Here is a 19,963-nt window from a genome sequence, read left to right on the forward strand (position 1 = left end):
TGCTACTTCAAAGTTGTACAACCCATTTGTATCTGCTAGGCGGCGCAGTTGTCGTGCACAAAGAACGCTTTGAAAAGCGTCCAAAGCAAGTCATTCCGAGTTGGTCGTTTGTGTTTTCCGTTCAGACGCGAAATGCTGAAATGATCTCTCGGCTCCTCGGTTGTCATTTCTGCTCCGTAAAGGAATCACAGCACGCGTCGCCTTCCAGCACGCTGGGTCGGGACACGATGCCGGGGGTCGGAGCGTGTGATGTCTTCCTCGTTAGTATAGTGGCAAGTATCCCCGCCTGTCACGCGGGAGACCGGGGTTCGATTCCCCGACGGGGAGTAGCTTTTCTTTTACCTCCTTAGAGAAAGGACTGCCTTTCACTTCTCTGTTTTCTAACACAGCGTCGTGCACCTTTTCATTGCTCTCGCTTTCAGAGCCTCCGCACGGCACACGACTCGACATCAGGAAGCATATTGAAGTGAAAGCAGGGAGCGCTGCGACATGCACTGTGCAGATCCCGCCACACTAAGAGGTGAGTGGGTCTGTTCGATGCACAAAGAACGCTTTGATAAGCGTCAAAGGCAAATCATTCCGAGTTGGTCGTTTGTGTTTTCCGTTCAGACGCGAAATGCTGAAATGATCTCTCGGCTCCTCGGTTGTCATTTCTGCCCCGTAAAGGAATCACAGCACGAGTCGGCTTCCAGCACGTTGGGTCGGGACACGATGCCGGGGGTCGGAGAGAGAGATGTCTTCCTCGTTAGTATAGGACCTGTCACGTGGACCTGTCACCTGTCCCCACCTGTCACGCGGGAGACCGGGGTACATCAGGACGCGCATTGAAGTGAAAGCAGGATGCGCTGCGACATGCACTGTGCAGATCCCGCCACACTAAGAGGTGAGTGGGTCTGTTTGATCACAGCGCTAGGCGAATCCCAAATCCCCTTTTGTGCGTGGCGACAGAAGAAGTCTGGTCTGTTTCCGCCCGGTTTCGATCCGGGGACCTTTCGCGTGTGAGGCGAACGTGATAACCACTACACTACGGAAACTGTGGTCAGATGTGCCCAGCGGCCCAGCGCTGAGCTTCGCCAATGCGATTCAGCTGCTTCCAGTGCCTTTATTGGGGAGCGCTGATGGACCGTGCTCTCTCTCCATTGACCAGCACGCCTTATGTTTAGATCCATATTACATAAGAAAGTGGAACCAGTCTTTACAAAACACATTTCTCTTCGGTCTCACCTGTTACCTTCTTCTTTTTCTTTTTCTTCTTACCAATTTCCTGCCAGCCATCCTCTGAATGAGCCTTCATCAGGGTGGCAGCAGTAAAAGCATTCACGGAGTCCATTTCAAGGAAGGGGGTTGTCGTGGAAATTTAACTATCAAGGAAGCCACAAGAGAGAGTTCTCACCTGAGTAAGGTCTTTATTTCAATATTGCAATATTGGGAGCCCTGCTGCCACTTCGCAAAGTGCATCAGAGACTCAATTAGTTACAAGCAGTACAGGGCTTTTATAAGACGTTGCGCTGTAAAAAAAGTTCAGCACTTGGTCCCTTCTAAAACTTCCCCTTTCTCTAAAAGAAAACAAATTACCTCATAGAGCGAGAGAAAAACACTAGATTTGTTATTGAAAGTTTATCAGTTACTTTCAGCTAATTCTAATGACCCAGACAGCATATATTGTTTTGGTACATTGTCTTCTAAACTAACCTAAACAGTGTACTTTGTTGACGAACTGTTTTCTAAAATTCTGCACGTACTGTAGCATAGCAGTTATATCCTTGAAATATTATCTAAAAGCACCAATATATTTTTTTGCAAAGCTCTCTACATTTTTAAGAATCAATTAACTCATTAGATTTCCACTACAATTCCCTCCTTTTTATTCTTGAAAATGATTAAAAGTTAGATTCTTCATATGGACTCCCAGGAGGCTCCCATACTTCAGATTCTTCCGTTTTTATCAGAACATACTGATGCGCAAACATATTCATTATCATATTGCGAAGCATTGGAATAATACAAGTCGAACAGCAACACAAAAACAGGAAGACAAGTATCACAGCTACTATAATTGGTGTTAGTAACTTGAAAAAACACATTCCCCCCGGCCCAAACAGTGATTCTAACCAAGAGAGAAAAGCAGGTGTATCTTTAATGCCTCTTTCTTTGTCCACCTTGTCTCTCAGTTCTTTCAAATGTTGAATAGCAAGCGTAAGATTTCCGTAATCATTTTCATTTGCTGGAATAAATGTGCAACAGGAGTCTCCTATTAAAGCACAGACTCCTCCAGATGCTGCATTTTGTAAATCCAGCACGAACCTGTTCTGAAGTGCCATTAATCTAACTCCCCTTAATTCTTGTTTGATAGCGTCTAAGCCTTCTAACGTGATGTTAATAAACGAGTACATTTCATAGCGAGTAATTTGTAACCAGCGGGCATTAGCTACTGCCTGAATACTCAGTCCTGAGGAAAAAATCATTTCAGCTGCAGTAAATAGTCTATGGTCTTCTGGTACTTTAGAAATATCTGGACCATATCTGTCAGCCCAACTGAGAGCGCGTTTAACCCTTGACTCCCTCTGAAGGGGCTTCATTGAATTTAACAAGTAAGAGTTTACTGGGACAATGAGAATGGAGTGGTGTAGCGTGACTAGAGCACACACTCCTCTCCACTGGGGAGGAAGGCTATCATAAACTTTTGTAGCACATTGCCAATACCAATCCATCAAAACCATAGTTCCATTAGATAAAGTATGGTTAGTAACCGTGGCGCTACAGCCTCCTGTTCTTCCTACTGAGGGGCCACGACCTTTATTCTCATAGCAATAAGAGTGATTAACCTTAGAAGGCAGGTAAACTGCTATTTTAACAGGAGAATCAGTCCAGGTAATGTGATTCTTTAGGTAATCCCACAAAGGAGGACATTCTGCTTTTTTACTGGTAACATTGAAGTGAATAGCAAAATGCACTGCTGGATCACTGGGAGAAACAAAGCCTAATGCTACTGTAGTAGACTTATTTATCTTCAGGCCGGCTGCATATGGATGCCCCTTTGAGTAGGTCAAATACGTTATGGTGAAGGTGGGAAAAGATCTTGGATCTGGCTTTGGAAATCCTGCCACTAGACTTATGCATTCAGAAATGTGACTATCAACTGGTCGGGGGAAAAGTTGCATGGGTGAGGCTGTAGAATGAGGCATTAAAGCACATACATAACAAGATGCATTAAATTTCTTTAACTTTACAGTATAATTTATAAATTTGTACCACAAATTACTCATATCCCCCTCATTATCAGTTTCATTCAGCCAGTTTGTATACAAAGAGGCTTCACGTTTAGATTCTTCCTCTTTCTGGGTGGTGACAGGCTTCCACATAAAAAGGAAAAAGGCTGTGCACATCAGTCCCAAGCAGGTGATCCCCATCTATCCCTGTGGAGACATCACTCCTGCTCTTTGCTCAGTTCGTTTGTGACCTTTTTACAGTGGGAAGCATGAATTCAGGGCACCTGGCACGGCCCCCTCCACCTGAGTGAACACCATTTCTTTTTCCTGTCTTTCACCAGAATCCAGTCTCCTTATTCACGCATTAGTTCTTACAGCACAGGTAAATCCCTGTGGGCTGGAGCCCAGCATTTTTCTTAGGGTTTTTTTTACAAGATTGGTCAACAGCTGGGTAATAACTCTTAGAAAAATCTACACATTGTTCCACTGCCTCAGCTGTGCCGTTTTGCAGAACAATTCTAGCTGAAGTTGTAAAATTTCTCTTTGGTCAGTTCCTGCAAAACATCTTATTAAGAACAAACAAACCATAATAATAATGTGCATCTAGGGGAATCACTCCCAAGGGTAACCCCCCTTAAAACTATATTGTTCTACCCATCAGGTTCTGCCACTAGATAAGAGAACCTTTCCCATGAAATCATTTTTTGACCTTCATGATCCCTTCAGGGCGTACAATTAGCACAGAAGCAGCAGCTTTAGTCCACATGTTTTTCAAGCAGGTTATTAACAGTATGATCATAACGAATAATACCAGACACACAAATATGTATTGAACCAGAGACCCTCTCCAGGTTCCTAGCACAGACTGTAGCCATGCACCAATGCCCCAATTATCTGGATTATAATTATGATATATATTTTTCTTCATCATAGATGTGCTTTGCTAAGTCATTCATTTGCTAATAATTGTCTAGAATACAAGTACTGTTTAGTCTTTGCTCACCTAAACAGCTGTCTATCACCCTAATAGAGAATGGCCTAAAACTGTGATTATAGCGAGGAGCATACAGTTATTTCCATTTTAATATATCTGAGTTACACTCAGACTAAAAGAAGGGCTATTTACCCATGCCAATAAACCTAAATAATCACCTCTATCAAAGGGGATTACTCCCATGAGCATCTTCTATAGCAATACAATCCCAACATGAGCTCTGATTATTATTTGTGGCTGACTGATAAAGTATTGATTCCATATCCCCATTTTATCAAAGTAAAACTCATTACACTTAACAGGTACACTGTCGCCCCCCCTCAGGAAGCTCAACAAACACAGAAACAGTTACAATATAATAATTAATGTTCACTCAGTCTCTGGTGCAGTGGTTCGGTGTCGGCGCAATGCGTAGATCCAGCGATCTCGTCCTGTCACTCAGATGGCAGAGTCGGTAGTCAGTTGCACTTGATATGGTCCTTCCCAGCAGGGTTGCAACATCTGGCAGGGTATATCTTCCTCACCATACCCACTCGCCAGGTATCAGGTCGTGTCTTCCCTCTACTGGAGGTCTCCAAGTGTCCAGCACCTGTTCACCAGCCCCATGCACCACTTCAATTAACAACCTACAATATTACAATAGAGAATTAGCAAATTTAACAATCCATTAGCCAAATTCATCCCTCCAGGAAGTTTTGTTGATTGGCTTGTGATGATATCAAACAGGCTCTATTACACAGTTCTGTTTGATCCAGCCCGCATTCCATGGCGTTCCTTCATTCTGATGTCTAGTCGATCTTTTAGAGTTCTGTTCCTTCATTCCACTGTTCCAGCAGACTGAGGGTGATCTCAGTCCATCTCACCCCGAATAATCCAGCCACAGCCTGTCCCTTGATCATAATACAAGCGGTAGGTCAGTGCCCACTGAGGGCTTATCTCCATCATCAAGTGTTTGGTAGACACAGAGGCAGTGACAGCAACCCACTGGGAAAACAGATGATAAGAGCCAAGGTTTCCCTTTACAATTGTAAATTGTAAACATTTGCTACTGCGTGAAAGGTTTCTCAGGAGCAGGCCTTTTGAGCTGTAGCACCTGCACCTGAACTGTAGTTGAGTTCCTTTGATAAGCATCACATTGAGATACCACATAAGTGGGTACTGCTTCAAACACGGTCCCCACCCAGGTGTCCGACAGAGTGCATTTGTCGAGCTATAAAGGGCATTAGGCTGTGAGGGCATGCAGAGCGTCCAGTGTGCTGGCAGCACCACACTCTTTTCTAACCATGTCCTTTTCTCTGCTTTAGAGGCCTCAGCCTGAATATCCTGTAGCTGTCCCCTTTTCACCAACAGAGGTCTCACAGGGGTCTCAGACTCCTGTTCTACGAGTACTGCTCACCTGACAGCTACATCTGCAAAGTTGTTCCCTCGAGTTACTGGAAACATTTCTTTATTATGTGATTTACACTTTACCACAGCTACTTCAGTCAGCAGCTGCAAAGCTTCTAACAGTTCAGAGACAAACCCAGCATTCTTAACTGGAGTCCCTGCCATGTTGGGGAAATCCCTATTCCTTCACTGCCATCCAAACTTGTGGCATACACCAAATGTATATATACAGTCTATATAAATTGCTACAATTTTCCATTTAGCATATTTACAAGTTTCAATTAAATCTTTTCATTCGGTCTGCTAGTTCTACACCAGATTATTCACAGTTTATACAGCCAGGCAGGTAGCCTGCACAACACATAAACACGGCCCCTTGGCCACCGGGCCACCCACCAGACGATGCCTATCTCCATGCTCCTGCACCAGCACAACAGCTCACGACCCATTTCTTTCACTTACATACAGATTACATACAGATGATCCGTCTGAGGGAATCCAGTCCAGAGCCAGTGCCTGCAAGAAAGCTTGTTTCAAAACATCAAAAACGGTTTCTGCTGCAGGGGTCAAGGCAATTTTGTCTTTAGACTGCACTACCCCCCTTAAACCAGTACGTCACTAGACAAGCTCGTTCTGAGAAGGCATTCACCCTGGCTTTATCATGTAGTTGGTTTTATACTCCTTTTTTTCCTCTCAAGATCCAATACTTGGAGTAGTCCGGCCTTATGGATTCCCTCATTAGGTAAAACAATCACAATATCACATAACTCTATTGAGTTAGTTTACATAAATGCTATTTCATGCAGTTATTCCTTATAAAATGCTGCAGTCTGGGCCTAAAATAGGTCTGGGGTGTCCCCCACCCACATCAGTAGTTGAAACTGTACATCTTTACCCAAGCAGACTGTGACAGCTTATATTTGCTTTAAACACAACCCTTACACTCCTTCTCCTGTAGCCTCCTGTTATCCGTTAGAAAACGTTATATCACATCTTTATGCTGTTTTAGTCTAAAAACAGGACAGCTGTGCTCCTGTGCCCCACAGTTACTGCACACTGTAAGATTATTTCACTTTTATTTAAATCCTGAGATAAATTTAGGAAGGCTACAGAGGGGCTTACTAGATTAAAACTGTTAGTTCACACACGGCTCTCGTTTCAGCTTCTGACAAGTTCTTTAATTGTGAAATCAAGCCTCTTTCTTACAATTTCTCCAAAAAACACATTTTTTTTTTTAGTAACTGCACACCAGCTTATTAGTAGTTCTGTCTTTGAGGTTTTATATCTCGGTATAACATTAAAGTCGCACAATAATTTCGACAAACTGGCGGCTCCCTTTTCTCCTCCTTGGGAGTCTTTTTACCACCCATTTGCAGCGCTCGCAGTTCTGCATGCATGCTTCGCGAGTTATTAAATCACATCTGTCTCTGTTAGTAATATCAGGAAAGCATAGTTGCACATTCTTGGCAACATCAGGTTTTAACCAACTCAAGTAAATTTGTTTTATTACTGTGGAAGTATCTTCATTCACTTCCTTTTCATCGGCTAACCCCGAGTATACTATCCATAAAGCTATAAACCTTTCTGTAAAATCTGAAAACATCCTCACTTCCTTCTGCTGACATGCTGTTAATTTTCTCTAATCAGTTTTCGGTGGGTAATGCTCTTTCAAAAATCTCCACACTAATTCCCACCCTTCTCCCAGATTCTCTCTTAAGGCGTTCTATTTCTTCTTTTGCTTTCTCTTTTTCTACATATACAACTTCGTTTCGTTCAGCCATTGCTTTTAGCTTTTCCATCAGGGATTTTTGCGTCTCATCTATGATATTCTGTTGAATTCTCAAATATTCCTCTAAATATTTTTATCCAAAGGTTCATACACTTTTCTACATTCCTGTTCAGCCTAAATTCCGTCTGACAGTCAATATTTCTTTTAAGTTTCACTTTGGATTAATCAAACTTTTTTTTCCTTCACACCAAACCATTTTCACGTCTCCCACGCGCCCCGCGGAATCCCCCAGTCGAGACAAACTGACGAACTATCACAATTCGGGAACACGGACCAGGTTCCAAATCCTGGCTTTAAACACACAGTTGAATCGAGTTACCATTTTCGGCTCTTCCTCGAGTACAGTTCTAGTTGCTACCTTCAGCCGTACTGCAGTCGTGTACCAGGATGCAACACCTGGATTTTTTCGCACGGGCAGGGCGAGATGCTATTCCTTCAGCAATCCCTCCTTTTCTACCCCACCTTCACAAAACAGGCATCTAAAACACATACACCATTAACTCATTTTTCTGTTGTACTCGCTTCAGCTTCAGGAAAACCCTGAACCCACCACAGCAACATGGAGAGGACAAGGGACTTTTTAGAAAAGAGGAGTCCTTACCTCTTTTTAGAAGCGGCCGCCTAACTTTTCCTCCCCATGTCCGTGTGGTTTAATTTAGATGGATACTTCTTCATCATTTGGGTCACGTATCCGCCAATCTGCCTCCTCCTTTTTAGAGGATGTTGAAAACCTTTAGGAACAATATGATCTAGCAACAAGGTTATGTCACTGTAATTAGGCTTAAGACAATCAAGAACAAGGCGCTTGCCTTTCTTCTAAATTCTTTACGATCATCAGGCAATTAAGGAAAAGACTTAACTAATGCAAATAATTCACTAGGAGACCAATGTCAATGTACTGTACATATGGTGGAGTTCTTTCTGGACCTGAAAAAGTGCACATTGGTATTTCACAAACAAGTGGCTCCGGACCGCTTTCTAATTTCGGTGGAGACTTTTTCTTTTTAGTACGCATGGCCATGACTTTAGCTGCAGTTTGCTGTTCTTTAGTTTCAAGACTAGTCTTTTTTTAAGCTTCCCATTATTTCTGTGATTCCTCTTTCCATTAAATAAGTTTTCCAATTCATTTTCTTTCATTTCTTCTCCTTCTCTTCTAAGTTTCCCCTTCTTCAGGAAACTTCTTTTTCCTAATTCAACTTTCCTCTGTCCATTCTGATTCACTTACAAAGATCCTTCATAGTTATGGGCCCCTAATTATCATATATAAATTATGTGCAAGTTCCCTTACACCTATTACCCTAGCTTTACAGTTCATGAACATAATTTTTTTCCCTAACCCAGGCTATAATTGTTTCTCCGAATTTGTCGTACATGTACTTTTGCTGGACTGCTCGGTCCCATTTTCGTCTCTGAATTTTAATTTCCCATTTTTACCGATCGGTGCCTTACTTAGAACCTTATCACATTAACTACTCCGCAGAGCAAAAACCACACGTCTGTGTTAAGATAAGTTCTTTATATGAGTCCCAGACTCATCAAACCCGCGTGAGAACACCCCTGTGGCTCGCTTCTCAAACTATTAATTTTTAAGGATCACTTACTGACGTCAGACAGCTGCCAATTCTCCAGACGCGTCTCTGGAAGGATAAACAGTTTATCCTCCGAGGTTCGTCCAATTTGCTAAAATTGTCCGGGTCCGGATGGAGTTTCAGCAGCCGTTCGCGTTCAGGTTTGTGATCCCGGACGAGCCCCCAAATTGTCATGGAAATTTAACTATCAAGGAAGCCACAAGAGAGAGTTCTCACCTGAGTAAGGTCTTTATTTCAATATTGCAATATTGGGAGCCCTGCTGCCACTTCGCAAAGTGCATCAGAGACTCAATTTGTTACAAGCAGTACAGGGTTTTTATAAGACGTTGCGCTGTAAAAAAGTTCAGCACTTGGTCCCTTCTAAAACTTCCCCTTTCTCTAAGAGAAAACAGATTACATCATAGAGCGAGAGAAGAAAACTAGATTTGTTATTCAAAGCTTATCAGTTACTTTCAGCTAATTCTAATGACCCAGACAGCATATATTATTTTGGTACATTGTCTTCTAAACTAACCTAAACAGTGTACTTTGTTGACGAACTGTTTTCTAAAATTCTGCACGTACTGTAGCATAGCAGTTATATCCTTGAAATATTATCTAAAAGCACCAATATATTTTTTTTAAAGCTCTCTACATTTTTAAGAATCAATTAACTCATTAGATTTCCACTACACTCACATATCCTCATGCTCAACTTTGGCTCAACCACACAAACTATGAAGATAATCATCTGCTTTTGCTCCAAGATTTATGTTACTAGGCTCTCTCCTGGGGATCCTCGTGTTCAAACATTGCCCTTATTGTGGATGATCCATGACAGAATTCAGGGAATTCAGAATTCTGATACCTCAGCTCAGATTCTGACTGGGCAGACTGTCATTGCCTGGTGTGAATGTGTGCATATCTGTTTTTGTGCATGTTCTGTGGCCTGTTGTACAGTACATCACAAATGAAAGGGAAATAGAAAACTAAAATAAGACTCAAGTGTTTTATCTTTCAACAGTGTTTCATTAGTATCTGTGCTAGATCCTGTCATCCACTGCTTACCACAACAGGCTCTAGCACGGGATAGCAGCTAATACATTTAACAATCTCACTGCACAATGTTGTATATTCAAGGGCTGATCTTCTGTACTTTTTCTTTCACTTTTCATTTCCTAGAAACTCAGTCCTGCCAGGAATAATCTGAGAACAAAATCAATCTGAGTGAAAATCGAAGCAGAGGAAGATTGTTTTACAGAGTCAACAAGGTCTAATTCAAGGTCATCAGCACTAACAACATTCTCTCTGGAGACAGGCGATAAGAAAATTGAAAGTGTGTATTGTTACACAACAGCAGAGACTATGAGTTATGCTATCATGAGAGTGGTGATGGATTTTTTTCATTGCTTAGTTTTGCAGGTTCTGTACATTTGAACATTCAAATTGACTAAAGTAAAGGAGTTTTCCCTTTTTACCACATAATTCCCAAAGATCAACACTAATAGAAAGCCTAATTCCAGCCAAGATTCAATTACTGTCTCTCAGGCATCCCAGCAGTGGATTTCATGACTTCAGACAGCCATCTTTATCAGTGGAGAACTCAATGCTCTGAGGTTTACTGGCAGAGTCTCACACTGGGTAATATGTTGGTAAATAATGTCCTATGGAATTCTACTATTGATAAATTCTACTATGGAACTGCGATGTGTCCTGAAAAAATCTTCTATGATAGTGGTACAGTCCATCACACCCCACCTACAGCCTTTAAAAGAGAAAAAAAAAATTCTGATATTATGGTGGAAAAAGAGGGGATTCAGTGGCTGACGAGATTGCTAAACAATATTGCAAAGGAAGAGAGAATTCCAGAAGAATGGACAAAAAGCAGTATGGTTACCATCTACAAGGAGAAAGGAGACCCAATGGAGTGTAAAAACTATAGAGGAATAAAACTTCTGGAACATGGATTGAAAATCCTGGAAAAAATTCTGGACAAGAGACTCAGGAAGATAATCAGGATCCACAACTCACAATTTGGATTCTCAGTGGGGAAAAGCACAACAGATGCCATTTTTGTGATGAGACAGTTACAGGAGAAGACACTAGAGAAAGGGAAAAAGCTGTATGTGGCCTTTCTGGACTTGGAGAAGGCATATGACCGTGTGCCCAGAGAGGTGGTTTATTGGTGCTTGAGGAAGAAAGGAGTACCAGAAAGCATGGTGAAGTTAGTTCAAGCAACCTATAGAGATGCAACTACGAAGATGATAACACAACAGGGAGAGACAAAAGAGTTTGAAATCACAGTTGGAGTACACCAAGGATCAGCACTAAGTCCTTTCCTTTTCATAAACATTATTGACACACTGACAGAGGAGGTAAGAACAGAAGTGCCTTGGGAACTCATCTTTGCTGATGATGTGGCACTGATGGCAGACTCAGAAGTAGAACTACAGGAGAAAGTGTTCAAATGGCAGAGGAGTCTGGAAAAAGGTGGACTGAAAATGAATGCAGAAAAATCTGAAATAATGGTAATGGAGAGAAGAGGAGATACTATGACCAATAATGAGGAGACAAATGGAGGAAAACTGAAACAAGTTGATGACTTTAAATACCTTGGATCAAAACTGGTAAAGGGAGGAGAAACACTGGAGGCAGTAAAACAAAGAGTGAAAGCTGGATGGAACAAGTGGAGAGAGATAACTGGAATAATCTGTGACAGGAAAATTCCCAGAAAGTTAAAGTGCAAAATGTACAAGACTGTGATTAGACCTGTACTACTATATGGAGCTGAATGCTTGGCAGTTGGAAAGAGGGAAGAGAACTTGATGAGAAGAACTGAAATGAGGATGTTGAGATGGATTCTGCAGATTTCAATGAAGGATAAGATCAGAAATGAAGAAATCCGTAGACGATGTAGGGTGGTGAATGTGGTTGAGAAGATGCGAGAGGCGAGGTTACGGTGGTATGGACATATCATGAGGAGGGACGTTGAGGAAGTAACAAAGAGGGTAATGGAATTTGAGGTGGAAGGTAACAGAGGAAGAGGCAGGCCTAGAAAGAGATGGATAGATTGTGTGAGAAAAGATATGGAGGTATGTGAAGTGAGTAAAGAAGATGTGCTCGACAGAGACAAATGGAGAAGAGCAACCAAAGCAGCTGACCCCAGGACAGTCTGGGACTAAGGCTGTGAAAAAGAAGAAGAAGAAGAAGAAAAAGATGGTGGAAAAAGAGCCCTGGAATCTTTGTAGAAGGACAGAAGACGGAAAGAACGGGCAGTGTAACCATGGCGAAGAGAAGGGAAATATTGGAGAGAGCTTTTTTCATACACTTTTTATGACTGTTTTTGTGGCTGTTTTTCCAGCCCAAAAATGATCAACAAATATGGGCAGGCGTCCTGTGCCAAATCCAATCTACCTTTCTTCCAAGCATACAGGAATGTCAGTGAATTAAATATTGACATTTGAAAATACCCAAAAATATGCAATCACACATATGCAGTTTGAGCAAACATAAGACAATACCCAAGTACCACAAACTACCAGGCATCATTAGCAGTTCAGGTGGGGAGCTGTGTCAGCATGCGTAGGCTGCAAAGGAACAAGTAATAGGTCTATTCCATGCTTAAAAGAGAAGAAAGAAAACACAACATTTCAGCTGTGGAGCCCTCACACCTGAAGAAGGCTCCACGGCCGAAACGTTGTGTTTTCTTTCTTCTCTTTTCATCTAGTGTCATTAGCCAGTTCCTGTCAAAATAAAATAGAAATGGATAACATTCTAGAGAGAGTTTGAAATACCAAGGTACAATTTAAACCATATTTCTTCCACTACAACCACAATATTTTGGAGAGATCGCTGAGCCTAACTGTTCTGGCATGCCCGTTAGCCTCCGTCCTGCTTCAGCAATGAATGCAACGGGGCACATTCTGAGGGAGATGCGGTCAATCAGGTTGCAGGAAAACCACGCTATGCTTTTTTTTGAGATCCTGAAAAGGACAGAGGGGCCATGTATATGTGTGCAGCTGGATATGTAATTGCAGGTAGCGTAGCAAATTCTGCTGAAGCCCCACTGCCTGGTGTGGACGGTAGCTGTGCATGTTGCAGCAGAATTGTGCATGTGAGATCAAGGGGGCATGTCATGTGTTTGAGCACTTCACTCCCTTCCGGAAGCACGTGATTCCCTGAGTCCCAAAAATTTGTAAGTTCTTTGGATGACCTGTGGACCGATCTTTCACGATGAAGAATTCCTTAAGAAGAATAGATCTCGGCCCACCATCCCAATGCCTCCATCTCAAAACAGCAACCTCCCACTGCCCTTAGTCTGCAAGGCAGTCCTTTCAAGTGCGATGATGACGCCGGGACCTTCGTTGCCTATTGTACGAGGTGAACTTTTGTGCTCATCAATTCAACGCTCTTTCCATCAACTCATCTTGTCTTTTGACGCTTCGTGTTTTGTGCTCCTTTGACTATCGGCATATCGGGTGACTGCAAACACTGAAGTTCTTGCTTACGGAGTGTGGAACAGTGTTTTCAAGTGATCGCTGTTCTGTCATGTTGACGCCGAGTGAATCTTTCTTTGGCAACATGGGCAGGCTGACAGAAGCGCGAGCTAAAGTAATGGCAAATTTCTTGACTTATTTCTGAATGTGAATGTTCTTTAGAAAAGGGATGCGGCATTGCTTCTCCCCCGTGTAAAGGTCACGCATTCCAGACGTGGTTATGAGCGAACAGTTGCCGCAAGTGTTTGAAAAGAACAAGAGAGGAAGCAGCCCTGCCCCGTGTGAGAATCAAACTCAGGACCTTCAGACGATGAGACTGACGCGCTACCAACTACGCCTACGAGGCCAGCTGCAGTACACAGCCGGAAAGTTTGCCTCATATGGATTTCAGTCGCCCGTTCCCTAATCTTTAGACGCCCTCTGCTGGATGTTGCATTTGCCTTTTGATCTCACCGATACTTTTTTGGTCTGTTTCTGTTGCGAGTCCGTTTTTCAGATCTCACCTAGCACAAGTCTCTCTGGCTGAAGTGGCCTCTCTGCTTCAGCATCGTGCCCTCACTCAGCCATTAAAAACGTCACTCGGACTTCTGACATGCTGACATGAAATGTCAAGAGAGAGTGGCGGAGACGCTTAAGGCAGAGAGAAGATGAAGAGGGGGCGTGGCTGCGAAATGATTGACAGCTGCATGACGCTTTCCATACAAGGCGTGACCACAGGCTAAAGGACACCTTTCGGCACATCAAGCTCTAAGCACACACCTGGAGGACGTGGGAAATGATCCCGCTACCTCTCGCGTGCAAAGCAAGCGCTGTACCATGCAAGCTAACCCCCCTTGTTGGGGTTATGCCTCGGTGTCGCCTAGTGCCGCTTGTTCCCCTCTTACCAGTTGCAGTTCACTGCCCTTCGTCTGCAAGGCAGTCGTGTAATTGCAGCTTTCTTGACTTATTGATGAAGGTCTGACTGGACGAGCGAATGATGCCTCTCCCCCGTCCTCAAGCTCGTTGACAGAATAAAATGGCAAGTGCCGCCGTGGCTCATTGGTTTAGGGATATGATTCTCGCTTAGGGTGTGGGAGGTCCTGGGTTCAACTCGCGGATGAGCCCTTGTGTGCTCTTTTTGTCCTCGTCCACAAGACTGGGAATTGATATCCACATCACCTTGCAGCATCTGCTTATGGCAAACGATGGAATGTGACTAATGACTGAACGAGCCTGGTGAATACTCATCACGTGGCACAATGAGAGCGTGCAGTCAGCTGTCCAAGGCAGCAACCTCATTGCTCGTTCAAAAGAACACGTAGTGAAAACTCATCACCACTATGTCGTAAATGAGCACCGCGATCGCTTGTTGTCATGCGTCCTTACTTGGGAAATGCAGAAGCAAAAACTGCCCTCTCTCAGCCACCGAAACGTGTGCGGCTCGCCTTGCACTCTCTGCGCCTCGCATATTTATGGAGCTGTCTGCTCTTCTTTCTGTTGAAGTACGCAAGTTACGGGGCGTACTGCACACTATGATGTGCTCAATGACAGCTTTCAAGATTTGAAAACTATGAGCTTGATGGCTCAAGTCGAACGAATGTGGTTGTTACGCAATTGATGATGAAACGCACGTATTCTAACGATTCGTGAGAGTATGTTCTAAAGGTCCCTGGCTCGATCCCGGGTTTCGGTTTTTTGTTTCATCGCGCCCTTTGTTCCTCTCTCCAGCGCCCCCTGCCTAAAGTGACGCTTCCCTTTTTCAGCCCGAAACGCAAGCGATACACCAGCAACAAACCCTACAGGTTTCCGTAGTGTAGTGGTTATCACGTTTGCCTAACATGCGAAAGGTCCCAGGTTCGAGACCGGGTGAAAACAGCCTCTTCTTGCACGCTCCTGCACTTCACAGAGGTCTTGAACCACCAGTCATTTGATCCCAATGTATTTCTGGTGCCTTCATGCACTCTTGTACCAAACGCACATTCCTTCTGTACCTGGAGCCAAACATTTGCAATTGGGCTATCCCGACAGACCAAGACGAGCTCTGTCGGCTCAAAAGCAGCGCAACACCTGCGAGAACAACAGAAAGATTAGTATCCAGCGGGGGCCTCTTAGTAAGCCCAAGATCTAATCAAGAATCGACTCCAGCAACAGGGCTGGGTGCATTGTTCCATATTCCGACCACTCTTGGTGTAAACAGGTCCCTCCTGGTCTCTGCTTGAAATGCACTTTCCTGCGTTTGCTTTGGTGTAACTGGCTTCCCCTGCATGGGCAAATGTGAAGAAGATCCTTAGTAAGTCATTGAAGAAACCCGAGAAGAGGTCGGAGTGGCCTCTGTCGTTCATCAACGATCCAGTCAGGCAGTACTCCTCTGTAAAGCGCCGTTCGTTCACATCAATTGGCTTTTTTTTGCCTTCATTCGTGCAAGTAGTAAAAGCAGACGCCCCTATTCTGCCGTGACCCGGATTCGAACCGGGGTTGTTGCGGCCACAACACAAAGTACTGACCACTATACGATCACGGCGAGTTACCGATACACACGTGGCAGGGCGGAAAAGGCTGTGCTCTCTTCGTGTGACATAATTCGGAAAAGTCCTGACGTTGCATTTCAACTGAGTCCCAGTATACATCGACCCTTCGACACTCTGAGTGACAACTCTCTTGCGTGTTTTCTCATATTTATGTAGTTTGCTTGCATGATGCCCGGAACAGAAGGGTTGTGCACTCCCATATGGTCTAGCGGCTAGGATTCCTGGTTTTCACCCAGGCGGCCCGGGTTCGACTCCCGGTATGGGAACGTGTCAATTTTGCCTCCTGCTTTCCAAAAGATCAGCACTGTGTACGAAGGAGCCGCATTAAAACTACTCAACGTGCAAAACGTGCGAGAAGAGGGGGCGCTTGTTTCCAGCCGAAACTTCTCGCGTGTGAGACGAGCTGACCATCGCTGCAGGAGGTGGGAGGGTTACTCTGGTAGACAGGGCTGACCTTCGGCAATAGGATTTATACTCTCCAAGATGATATTTGCACTTTCTGGAGAGGCGATTTTCTCCACTTCAGTAGCCCGATTTCGTCGATTGAGTGGAGAGGGCTGTAGAATGTGGCGCCGTCTTTCCTGCTCCGTCCATGACAGGCGTGCTGGTCTCTGGAGAGAGAGCATGGTCCATCAGCGCACCCCAATAAAGGCACTGGAAGCAGCTGAGTCGCATTGGCGAAGCTCAGCACTGGGCCGCTGGGCACATCTTACCACCGTTTCCGTAGTGTAGTGGTTATCATGTTTGCCTCACACGCGAAAGGTCCCCGGTTCGAAACCAGGCGGAAACAGACCAGACTTCTTCTGTCGCCACGCACAAGAGGGGATTGGGGATTCGCCTAGCGCTGTGATCGAACAGACCCACTCACCTCTTAGTGTGGCGGGATCTGCACAGTGCATGTCGCAGCGCATCCTGCTTTAACTTCACTGCGCGTCCTGATGTACCCCGGTCTCCCGCGTGACAGGTGGGGACAGGTGGCAGGTCCTATACTACCGAGGAAGACATCGCTCTCTCCGACCCCCGGCATCGTGTCCTGACCCACCGTGCTGGAAGCCGACTCGTGCTGTGATTCCTTTACGGAGCAGAAATGACAACTGAGGAGCCGAGAGATCATTTCAGCATTTCGCGTCTGAACGGAAAACACAAACGACCAACTCGGAATGACTTGCCTTTGACGCTTATCAAAGCGTTCTTTGTGCATCGAACAGACCCACTCACCTCTTAGTGTGGCGGGATCTGCACAGTGCATGTCGCAGCGCTCCCTGCTTTCACTTCAATGTGCTTCCTGATGTCGAGTCGTGTGCCGTGCGGAGGCTCTGAAAGCGAGAGCAATGAAAAGGCGCACGACGCTGTGTTAGAAAACAGAGAAGTGAAAGGCAGTCCTTTCTCTAAGGAGGTAAAAGAAAAGCTACTCCCCGTCAGGGAATCGAACCCCGGTCTCCCGCGTGACAGGCGGGGATACTTGCCACTATACTAACGAGGAAGACATCACACTCTCCGACCCCCGGCATCGTGTCCCGACCCACCGTGCTGGAAGCCGACGCGTGCTGTGATTCCTTTACGGAGCAGAAATGACAACCGAGGAGCCGAGAGATCATTTCAGCATTTCGCGTCTGAACGGAAAACACAAACGACCAACTCGGAATGACTTGCCTTTGACGCTTTTCAAAGCGTTCTTTGTGCACGATGACTGCGCCGCCTAGCAGATACAAATGGGTTGTACAACTTTGAACTAACAAATGGAAGAGGGCTAAGCCCCCTCTCTTTTAGCCCAGGTTCGATCTGTCTCCCAGACTCACCAGGCGCACGCACACACACACACCCGTGCCGTTGAAGTGCTCTGCTTCATTTCTAAGGGCAACTCAACATTCACTCCTACCCCGAGTGCAGAAAAGACAGCGTCTGCAGCAACAGCAGCTCAGGTCTCTGCCCATCTCCTCTTTTCTGCGGCTCCTGCGGAGTGGAGTCCTGCCTGGAGCTGTGTTTGCAGGCGGCAGCTCCCCGCGCCCTGTCTGTGCGTCGTGAAATTAATTAATAACGTTAATAAATTTATAAAGTAAATTTATAAAGTTATAAATTAGAAATTAATAACGATATAATTATATTCATGTACCGCAACACAAGAATAGTACACACTGTACATTGTCTGTCGATAATGTTTCTGTAGTGCTTTTTCAGCACTCAGCACGTGACTGTGCTGTTGGCGCTGTGGGTTAGGTTCCTGACTTCCATATCGCACGGTCTCTGATTGAATCCCATAGAACTATGACTTCATTTTTTAACAAACATTTCTTTGAAAAAATGAAACGTTTCCCTTGGTCAGAGATTAAATAAAACCTCACTTTTTTTGAGGTTTTACTGTGCAGAGTGAGGTTTTAGCTCACTTTTTTTGAGCAGAAGGTTTACTGTGACTTGAGAAGGGCCGGCATCCAATCACGGTGGTACACACACACGCTCTCACTCATATGAGCTACACGGCTACCAAGATGATCTCGGGTGCGCCGAGCTGGTACGGAACATATTGAACTGATCGACGGCGAATTGTCTCTTAGACAGGCTTTTCACCTCTAAGCTCCCTGACTGACAGTGATCAGCTAGGTAGTGAAACAGTCAGCTGCTTCTAAGCCATAAACAGCTGCATCTCGGCGCTTCCACGGAGAGATGATTTGAAAGCCGAACATCGCCCATTGGGAATACCTTACTATCACTAGTTTAAGAGACTCTTAAGATCTTGCAGAGGTGCCTGTCTAATAGCATGCGCTTTGCAAGCTATAGGTGTTTAGGCTGAGGCAGAATGCCTGTTAACAAAATGTTTTTCTAAAGGTGTGTCTAAGTGGCTGCAAAAGGACAACACTCCTGGGGCGCCGTGGCTCAGCTCCTGCACTTGATTATAATGCCGTTACGTGTCGAAGCAGTAATTTACGTCATCCTACCACTGCAACACAGGGAATAGAGAGAAATGAGCACACGCTACGAATCGTCTCAATCACTCCCTACAGTCGTAAGGCGCATTGAAGGGTGCACCCCCATCATTAATCGTTGCGCCTCTGTGAAAGGAAGGCTCTTGGGCAGTCTTTGAAACAGCTCGGATGAAACACTTGATTGCTTCCATGTGCATCTGGAGCCCACTTCTTATTTTCACTTCACGCCGTCCAAAGCATTTCTAAAACAGGAGATTCGCGTTTGGGAATGCGCCCTGCCCTACAAATAAAACAGGTCTACGGGTCTGAAACGTGCTCCACAGAAAACAGCTCTGTTGCGCTTTTGATCAAAGGGAGATTCACTGTTCATACTTTTTGATGACATAACACCCAAAGGGGCTTCTTTGGAGCTGGATTCCAACCAGCATCCTTAAGTTTCTTGGCGGTATCCTTTACAGTCCTCTGTTCGGTCGACAAGGGACAGAAGGGGGCAGCTTTCCTCACACATACAGTGCAATGTACTGTACTGTTCCCGTTCATTGAATTCGCAGTTCTGCATCAGACCTCTAACTCGTTACATTAGCTTGGATTTAAGCCACGAAGCAGGCTTCTACTGTATAAACTTCTAGAGGAATCACAAACTATTTGAGAGGCCACCATCCCAGGGGGACCTGACAAAGTCTATCCCTAAACACCTAGCGCAGTCTCTCGAGAGACTGTCAAAAATCGCTTTCTCCGTTTGCGTTGCAAGTAAGTGAAAATGCGGTCTCAACCCAGAGCCACTTGGCAGCAGCGGCATGTAAATACTGTTACTGTCACTGCTCGATACCGACGTTAGCCTACTATACCATGTTCAGCCACCGCTAGAAAATGTACGGCTCTAGTACCGGAGCAAAGAACGGGAGGGCCAACACTGAACGGGCACACGTGTCAGACATGGAGAGCAACAAGGATGGGATTTGACCCCATGTGTGCAGAGCACAATGGATTAACAGTCCATCGCCTTAACCACTCGGCCACCTCATCAACAAAACTGGGCTGTCCTGACATGGGTTGGCGCACTCCAGTTGATCTTTTTCTTTTTTTTTCCCTC

General features: G+C 44.7%; 5 non-coding genes across 5 annotated transcripts; 2 read left to right on the forward strand and 3 right to left on the reverse strand.

Annotated features, from left to right (window-relative positions):
- The first annotated feature begins 255 nt into the window (after positions 1-255).
- On the forward strand, positions 256-327 carry trnad-guc (transfer RNA aspartic acid (anticodon GUC)). Its single transcript has one exon. It is a non-coding gene; the product is annotated as a tRNA-Asp (tRNA).
- Positions 328-961: 634 nt separating this feature from the next.
- Positions 962-1,034, reverse strand: trnav-cac (transfer RNA valine (anticodon CAC)). The gene has a single exon. It is a non-coding gene; the product is annotated as a tRNA-Val (tRNA).
- A 14,836-nt stretch (positions 1,035-15,870) lies between these two features.
- Positions 15,871-15,942, reverse strand: trnah-gug (transfer RNA histidin (anticodon GUG)). The gene has a single exon. It is a non-coding gene; the product is annotated as a tRNA-His (tRNA).
- A 201-nt stretch (positions 15,943-16,143) lies between these two features.
- trnae-uuc (transfer RNA glutamic acid (anticodon UUC)) lies at positions 16,144-16,215 on the forward strand. Its single transcript has one exon. It is a non-coding gene; the product is annotated as a tRNA-Glu (tRNA).
- A 1,145-nt stretch (positions 16,216-17,360) lies between these two features.
- trnad-guc (transfer RNA aspartic acid (anticodon GUC)) lies at positions 17,361-17,432 on the reverse strand. Its single transcript has one exon. It is a non-coding gene; the product is annotated as a tRNA-Asp (tRNA).
- Positions 17,433-19,963: the final 2,531 nt, after the last annotated feature.

The sequence above is a fragment of the Lepisosteus oculatus genome, unplaced genomic scaffold (assembly GCF_040954835.1).
Source record: "Lepisosteus oculatus isolate fLepOcu1 unplaced genomic scaffold, fLepOcu1.hap2 HAP2_SCAFFOLD_94, whole genome shotgun sequence".
In the NCBI taxonomy this organism is placed as follows: Eukaryota; Metazoa; Chordata; class Actinopteri; order Semionotiformes; family Lepisosteidae; genus Lepisosteus; species Lepisosteus oculatus.